Source organism: Podarcis muralis, chromosome 16 (assembly GCF_964188315.1).
Source record: "Podarcis muralis chromosome 16, rPodMur119.hap1.1, whole genome shotgun sequence".
Lineage (NCBI taxonomy): Eukaryota > Metazoa > Chordata > Lepidosauria > Squamata > Lacertidae > Podarcis > Podarcis muralis.
In genome coordinates, this window is record NC_135670.1 from 17,711,749 (window position 1) to 17,721,279 (window position 9,531).

The following is a 9,531-nucleotide window of genomic DNA, read 5'->3' on the forward strand; positions in this document are numbered from 1 at the left end:
AAAGAGAACTTTTCAATCAACTAAAAAGGTAGCCAAAATGTGGCAGCAGGTGTTTTTGGTGGGGGGGGGTAGTTTCTGTTCAAGTACTATAAAAAGCTGTAGAATACCTTTTGCATTTTCTCAGAGATCACCAGAAATACTTCTTTGAAAGGGGTCCTTGCTACTGCGACGTAAGGATACATAAAATTTGAAAACAAAAGTGTGCTAGTATTCCGAACACCCTTTAACAAACTATGATTCCCAGGATTATTTACAGGAACTCGTCTGTCTCTTGTCCATGCGTTCAGGCACTTCTCAAAATGCTGTTGCCAAACTCGGCACAAGGGTTTCTGAGGTGGAGGTGGCAGTCTTCTTGAACATTTGGATGCTGGTGCCATTTTGATTCAAGAATGAATCATGACTTGGCATGATTTCATCCGTTATTTAGGCCTGATGGGTCCAAACTCACAAATTACACTAGCCATTTAAAGAACACGGTATTTTTTTTCTTCCTAAAAAAACTCAGGCAGATGGACACTCCCTGCCCCTTATATCTACTGTATATCTATACACAGAGAGAGGCAACTCCCAATTTATGTGGGGGTTATGTTCTGAGGCACTGCACATGAAATCACATATAATTTAAATGCCCATTGGGAAAGGAAAGCCAGCAAACACCCTCTAAACCTTGAAAAACCAGCAGCAATTCTGGGTTAGCGGGTAGTCTGTAACCTGAAGCGTATGTAACCTAAGGTACCACAGTACTTTGTAAACCGCTTAGAAGCCTACGTTGGCATTAAGTAGTATATAACTAATAATAATGATGATAGTAATAGTAATAATAATAGCACCTTAGAGACCAGCTAAGCTTGTTATTGGTACAGTGGTACCTCGGGTTACATTCACTTCAGGTTACATATGCTTCAGGTTACAGACTCCACTAACCCAGAAATAGTACCTCGGGTTAAGAACTTTGCTTCAGGATGAAAACAGAAATCGTGCTCCGGCGGCAGAGCAGCAGCAGCAGGAGGCCCCATTAGCTAAAGTGGTGCTTCAGGTTAAGAACAGTTTCGGGTTAAGAACGGACCTCCGGAATGAATTAAGTACTTAACCCGAGGTACCACTATATGAGCTTTCGTGTGCATGCACACTTCTTCAGATACCAAGCGTGCATGCACACGAAAGATCATACCAATAACAAACTTAGTTGGTCTCTAAGGTGCTACTGAAAGGAATTTCTTTATTTTGTTTCGACTATGGCAGACCAACACGGCTACCTACCTGTAACCAGTGGCGTAGCGTGGGTTGTCAGCACCCAGGGCAAGGCAAGTAATTTGAGCCCCCTAACCCGTGGATTTGCGCCCCCTAATCCGTGGATTTGCCCTAACCCCAGATGTTGCGCCCAGTGCGGCCGGCCCCCCCTGCACCCCCCACGCTACGCCACTGCCTGTAACTAGTAATAATAATAGTAATAGCTATAATAATATTTAACTTCTCTTCCCTGTATAAGTGTGATGGGAAAACCTTGTTCACTTCAAAGCGCCAGAATATCAAAAACATTTCTCTTTAGAGAACTGACACTGTCCCCTCGAAGTTTGAAGGGCCAGGGAAATGTTTCCACAGGCAACAGCTGGAGGGCCTGTTATCTCTTCTAGAGGGTCACCAAATAAATAAATAAATTTCAGATTCAAAAAGGTGGTTTTTCCCCCTTAGGAGAAGGAAACTCATTGGAACTCAGTTCCAGCACCTCTGGGGGGGGGGGGCACCATTGCAATTCCAAGAGAATGAGGGAGGTGTTCCTGGTGAGTTCTGGCACCTCTTTTTCTGGGGAAAAAATAGCACTGAGAGAAGACCTTGCAATACATATACATAGAAGCATTTGCAAGGCCTGTTAGCACTTCTAAATAGGTACAGACTAGAATGAATGAAAATAATTCCCTCATGAGTCCATGAGGAGTCTGAAGGGTTCCCCTAGGGCACTGTTTCCCAAAGTGTGGCATGCATACCCCCCAGGAGGTACACAAAAGTGTTTCAGAGGGAACACGGCAGACTTTTCTCTAGTCTAGATAAAAGAATATTACTAAAACTACCCCCAAATTATATTCACCTGAGAAGTATGCCTAGGGGATGGGCTTGAGATACCCTGGTGCAGCCTTTCTCAATCTGTGGGACCCCAGATGCTGTTGAACTACAACTCCCATCACCCCTAGCTAGCAAGGCCAGAGCTCAGGGATGATGGGAGTTGCAGTCTAACAACATCTGGGGACCCACAGGTTGAGAACCGCTGCGTGAAACTGAAAAATGGGCTTGTCTCTTCTTCAATAAAATAGGGACGTACTAGATGATAATGATGATGATGGTGGTAATGATAATTTTATTATTTATACTCTACCTGTCTGACTGGGTTGCCCCAGCCACTCTGGGCAACTTCCAACGTAAATAAAGACATAATAAAGCATTAATGATTAGAAAAACTTCCGTATACAGGGCTGCCTTCAGATATCTTACTTTTCTCATTGACTCTGGAGTCGAATAACTCCATACCCTCCAACATTTCTCCAATGAAAATAAGGATGTTCTAAAGAATAGCAGAACATTCCATGATCAAATCAGAAACTCTGACAGCTTCTGTAAATCTGGGACTGTCACTGGAAAATAGGGACACTTGGAGGGTCTGACCCAATCCCTCTTCACAGGGAATTATGGGAATTGTGGCTCCGTGAGGGGGAAAGGTGTCTCCTAACAACTCTCAGCACCCTTAACAAACTGCAGTTCCCAATATGCTTTGCGAGAAGCCATGACTGTTTAAAGTGGTATCACAGTGCTTTAAATGTATGGTGTGAATGTGGCCACAATCTCCCCTGAAAAGAAGTCGCAGGACTTGTGATTCATGGTGAAGTGGGTGAAGATTCCCGTGTGTAATTAAAGAACATTAAATGCACTTGTGATTTCGGCTTTCTTCTCATTTACAATGCAGCTAGAGAGAATTTCTTCAGGCCTGGGGTGCCACATAGCAAAATCATCCGCTTGCAATTGGCAAATCAGGAAACAGAAACCTCACACTCACACCCACTCACACCTACACACACCTTACTCGCTTTCCACGCAGCTGAGAGACCAGTTACACTGCATGAATTCACACCTAAGCCATTTTCAGTGTCAGAGAACAATGCAACAAAATATCACATTTCCAGAAGTTTAACTTAGAAACAAGGAGGGTAGGGGACGGGGAGAGAAGAATCCATCTGCGAGTTAATTGTTAAAATGTATTTTGCATGGTGAGTGATTTCCCCTTCTCAAGCCTTTTCAGAGCCTCAGTTGCTTGAGTCTGGTTTTGCAAACAAAGCCATCACACTTCAACTTTTATTCCTGGTCTGACTGCATCTGTTTGCTCCTGGAAGAGATCTCCATCTGGATGTGTCCTAAGCATCCTCATGAAGCTGCATTTCAAAAAACACACACACTGACTCACAGCCAAAATAAAATATCAACCACATTCACCAGACTCATTTCCTTGTACTAATTATTCCTTTGTGTGTGTGTTCCACAATCTCCTAGATCAGCTCCAGTTTGGGTAATTACATCCAGTTTCCCCAAAGAGCTTCTAAACTGGACATTTTATTTGCAAGTTTGTTGTTTAGTCGTTTAGTCGTGTCCGACTCTTCGTGACCCCATGGACCAGAGCACGCCAGGCACTTCTGCCTTCCACTGCCTCCCGCATACAAAGACTCATGTTTGTAGCTTCGAGAACACTGTCCAACCATCTCGTCCTCTGTCGTCCCCTTCTCCTTGTGCCCTCCATCTTTCCCAACATCAGGGTCTTTTCCAGGGAGTCTTCTCTTCTCATGAGGTGGCCAAAGTATTGGAGTCTCTGTTTCACGATCTGTCCTTCCAGTGAGCACTCAGGGCTGATTTCCTTAAGAATGGATAGGTTTGATCTTCTTGCAGTCCATGGGACTCTCAAGAGTCTCCTCCAGCACCAGAATTCAAAAGCATCAATTCTTCGGCGATTAGCCTTCTTTATGGTCCAGCTCTCACTGCCATACATCACTACTGGGAAAACCATAGCTTGAACTATATGGACCTTTGTTGGCAAGGTGATGTCTCTGCTTTTAAAGATGCTGTCTAGGTTTATCATTGCTTTTCTCCCATCATTGCTTTTCTCCCAATTTGCAGGTTACCCACTACCATTGCACAAACCCCCCCATGTAACTAAATAGCTCTCCTTTAGGGTGACAACTTCCTGCGTTGACAATTTGTCCACAGGAGAAGAGTTTTGTATGTAGAAGGACCCAGGTTTGATCCCTGGCATCTGCAGGAAGAGCTGGGAATGTCCCCTGCCTAAAATCCTGTAGAGCTGCTGCCAGTCAGCGTAGAGCAATGTGGAGAACCTTTGGCCCTGGAGATGTTGCTGAACTACAACTCCCACCAGCCCCAGCAAGTGTGCCCAATGGGATGATGGGAGTTGTAGTTCAGCAACCTCTCCAGGGCCAGAGTTCCCCCACACTTTATGTAGGCAATACTGAAGTAGATGGGCCAATAACGTGACTTAGTATAAGGCAATGGAGCTATGCAGGCAGCCTTCATCTGATTTGCCTATCTTGGTCCTACTGTTCCCAGAACGAGTCACAACCCCAGAAACTTCACTGGTGATTTTTTAAAATGCAAATATTATTCCCACAATCTTTCTGAGGTTCATCTCTAAGACTTCAGAAGAAACATTTTTAAGAAGCATTTTTATTAATTAATGCACTCAAGCATTTTTTCTTATCATCACACTGACCTTTCTGGTGTTCAAAGACAACCCTACCATGTTTGGGGCAACAAGGTACAGAGAGGTTGTGGCACTCTATCGCCCTCTGGTGCCGAGCACAAGATTCCAGGAAAATGTTGAATCGTGCATGTCTTCTGCAGAGAAGAACGTAAAGTCCCTTGTAGGAAATGCCTAATTTTTAAATGTCTTTTCCAAGTCATCTGTCGACTTGCACTCCAGTTTTTCTACCTCAAAGCCTCTTCTAGCACAAAAGCTCTGGTCAGCAACAACTTTACCTGGAAAGGTGGTGTAGAAGATAAGATAGGGGCTATGCGCCACACATGCCATCTCCTTTTGGCAATCTGTGGCAGGGGGTTCTCCACGGCTCATGGCAAATTTTGATCTTGGGTCTGTCTCCCTGATTCCAGGTGGGTAAAATGGGTTGTCATCTGACAAGGAAAAAAGCCTGGCCTGCTGTTCTGTCTTTAATGACAGCTTGATGTGCATAAATTTTTCACGCCATGAAACTGATTGTTGCCTGCTACTACTGCTGCTAGTAATAAAAATCTGATAATCAAGCCACAGTTAAGAGGGAATCAATGGGGACACAGGAGCCCAACTCTATAATGTTAGAATGCTGGCTCATGCAATACGAGCATAAGAAGAGCCTGCTGGATTAGGCCAATGGACTATCTAGTCCAGCATCCTGTTCTCACAGTGGCCAACTACATCTCTGTGAGAAACCCACAAGCTGGATCCAAGCACAAGAGCTCTCTCTGTCTTTACCCCTATCTCCATGGCTTCTGGAAACTCATATTCAGACGCATTACTGCCTCCAAGTGTGGAGACAGAGCATAGCCATAATGGCTAGTAGCCACTGATAGCCTTATCTTCCATGAATTTGTCTAGTCCTCTTCTAAAGCCATCCCTACCTCTTGTGGGAGGGAGTTCCATTGTTTAACTATGTACTGCATGAAGAAGTATTTTCCTTTCTTTGTCCTGAATTTTCCAACATTCAGCTTCACTGGATGTCGCCAAGTTCTAATGTTATTATGAGAGAAGGAGAAAAACTTTTCTCTATCCTCTTTCTGTATGCCATGCATGATTTTATACATCCCTATAATGTCACCTTTTCTCTAAACCAAGGTTTCCCAAACTTGGGTCTTCAGCTGTTTTGGGACTACAACACCCATCATCCCTAGCTAGCGGGACCATTGGTCAGAGATGATGGGAACTGTAGTCCCAAAACAGCTGGAGACTCAAGTTTGGGAAACCCTGCTCTAAACTAAAAAGTACCTATGCTGCAGCCTGTCCTCGGGGGGGGGGGGTGTCACTCCATTCCATTGATCAGTCTGGTTGCCCTTTTCCAAACCAATGAAATAGATGGACGACCTGGCCAAACAGAAGAAAGTCTTCCTCCACAGAATGGATACAGAATTCACCACCACAAGGTGTGTGGATGATCACTGTTTTAAGAAGGTCAGGTCTATCATTAGCTAATAGGCATAAGAGCTCAATTTGATTTTTAAGAATTTCTTTATGCCCATCACCATGCATTTATGCCCATCACCCAGAGCACTTTACACACAGCTCAATACAATTAAACCACTTAATATGTAAATGCCAAATTTGAGAGATATTCTGATCTCACCACCAGCCCCCCAAAGGCCTGTGCAAAAAGGTACATCTTGAGCTGACATCAAAATGTGTACAATAAATTTCTTCATCATCAACGTCATCATTCTGTCTATTAAATTTCTTGGCTGCCTACTACAATAAAGCATCTAGACAACTTGCACAATGCATACAAAAATTAAAACTGATCCATACAATAAAAACACAGCACTAAAAAAAACCGACAGAAGCTCATTAAAATACCCAAATCATCATGTACACAGTTATCAAATGCCAAACAGAAACTAACCATGAATCTCTCAGAAATCAACCACCAGTCCCTCAAATGCCTGGGAGTCAATGGAGCCCCCATGTTCGGAAACAGTCTACCTCTGAACGCCAATTGCTGGAGAGCAACAGCAAGGGAAATCTGCTGCTTCCCTCTCCTACCTGTCAGTTTCCTGGTGGCCATGGTGGAAAACAGAACACTGGACTTGATAAAGATCCCAGCAGCAGGCCCCTTCCGTTCTTCTCTATACTAAGCTTAAGCACGTGGCTTTCTCTCTCTTCAATACATTATAATTTGGGGGAAATGAGACTGGCCTACCCTACTGAGTTACTGTAAGAATTACAGAAATGAAGCATGTCATGCTTGAAATGTGCTGCATAAATGCAGAAGGGTGAACATTAATCTGGTCTTCCTGCTGCTGCTTAGAAACATATCATCTGTCCTATTATTGTTCACACTGACCAGCAGTGTCTCTCCACAGTTTCAGGAAGCCCTGTAGCCACGGCTCTACGTATGGTATAATGTATTAATATTTTAAATGTGCTTTTGGGTAGCATCTGACCAACAAGCCTCATAACTAAATATCTGGAGGTGTTGGAGCTTGGACCTTCTGATTGCAAAGCAGGTGCTTGACCATTGAGCTCACACCCTTCCCTCAAAATGAAGGTTCTAACCCACATTGTTCTGTGAAAATAACTCATTTACATAGGATGAACTGATTTTTCCAACTTAGGCCCATCTAGCTCAGGACTGCGCACACTGACTGGCAGGGGCTTTCCTGGGTTCCAGGCAGGGAACTGAACCTGGGACCTCCTGGGTACAAATCACCTGCTCTGTCACTGAGCCATGCAAAATAAAAGATGGTTCTCGCCAACATGGCTATGAATCAATACTTCTGCTGGGTGAGAGTGTTAGCCCATCCAGCTCAGTTCTGTCTACACTGGCTGGCAGCAGCTCATCCGGGTTCCAGCCAGGAAACTTTCCTAGATGTCACAGAATGAACCTGGGACCTTCTGCATGCCAAGCAGATGCCCTAGCACAGAGTCGAGGTCCTTCCTCCTCCGAGACATCCAGGGAAGGGAACCGTTGCCAGAAAAAGTTTCACCTGCTGCCTCAGGCAGGTAAGGAAAGTTGGGGTTGGTGACACAGTGGCTGCGCCTGGCAGGCGCAACCCGCCCGGCCAACCTCCCTGCCCCCGCTTGCACACGCGCAGCGCTCACGTGTCCCCTCCCTGCCCTCTCGTGCTGCCGCTGCCGCCACCGCGGGCATCGTGTCACTGAGTGACAGCAGGCGAGGGATTATTTCAGGCTGGTGGCGCGGAAGGACACGGTGTTTACTGCAAGGTCTGCGAGTGTGAGGAGACTGCAGAGGGAGCCCGAGCCCGGAGTCGGGGGCCCGAGGGGGCGTCTCTGCACTTTGGTGCCCCCCCCCCCCACTCCCACCTCCTCGTCGTTTCTCTATTGCGCCCCTTCCCTCCACCAGAGAACCAGGAGGGCGGGGGAGCAAATTCTGGCCGGCCCTTTAATGCAAATGAGCTGACATCTCCCTCTCTCCCGCTGCCCCCTCCCTTCCCCGGCTCTAAATTCTCCCCTAGCGCCCATTGACGTCACAAGTGCGTCACCGTCTCCAGCACAACCAGACAGCACGTGGGAGAGAGCGATTTAAAGAGGCAGGCAGCTGTTTTGGCTCCCAGAGGCAGCTGCAGATGGCAAGGGGCGGGGGCGGGGGAGAGGGAGAGGGAGGGAGTTGGTTGCCTGCCCGCCCGCCTCGCCTGCTTGCTTGCTTGCATGCATGTAGCGAGGCAAGCCAGCACGGCCTGATCCTGAGGCCGTTTGCACACCATAAGCGACGCAGTTGACATACTCGCCTTCAGATGCTTTGGTTAAGGGCCCATCGAGTCCAGCATCCTGTTCTCACAGTGGCTGACCAGGTGCTTCTTCCGCGAAACCTGCAAGCAGGAGCTGAGCACAAGAGCCTTCTCCCCTCCCTCGATTCCCAGCAACTGAGAGCCAGAAGCGTGGCTGCCTCCGATTGTGGATTTGTCCCGTACTCTTTCAAAGCCATCCCTGTTATTGGCCGTCACTGCCTCCTGTGGGAGGGAGTTCCACGGTTTAACTAAGCACTGCGTGAAAATGGGCAGTGTGACCAGACTGAGGGAGAAAAAGCTTTCTCATCCCTGTTAAAGCCAATGCTTTTTTTAAAAAGAACAAGTGCCAGAACTCACCAGGAAGTGCCACACTTTTGACCTTGGGATAGGGAAGGTGCCAGTACTGCGTACCCTTCAGTACCAGCAGGAAAAAAGCACTGGACTCAGCACATTCAGATCTGCTGGGAAATAATTACCTCCTTTTATGAATTAGATGGGGGGCTGCCATTGTGATGTACTCCTGGTGTTGTGGGCTACTACTTATCCCAGTCTCTCCCCCTCCTGAAGCCATCACGGCCAGCAATATTCGGAGGGATAATGGGAGGAATAGTCCGAAAACATCTGGGTGGCACCAGTTTGACTGCCTCTCTGTTAGATTCACCTGCTGAATTTTTAGATGGATGCTGAAAGCTGAAAGATTCAGAGCAGATAAAGTCCTTTTTCACGCAGTACAGAGTTAAACTGTGGAACTCACTCCATGAGGCATTGATGGCCATCTGAGGAAAACGTACAGAAGGATTGGGGCACACGCCACAAAACTGGGAAGCCTCCAAGCTTTCTCAGCCTTGTACAGGAGTTCCATGGTGCCTTGGTCCAGTGCCAGCATTTCCTTGCAGTGCTGCTGCCTTTTCCCACTCTCCCCAGCCCCCCCCCCCCCCGTCGCTTTCGTTCCCACACTTCACTTCCCTGATGTATATATTGGCCCAGGGAGCCAAGTGCCTTGTTCCACCCAGGAGGCCTGAGTCCCAG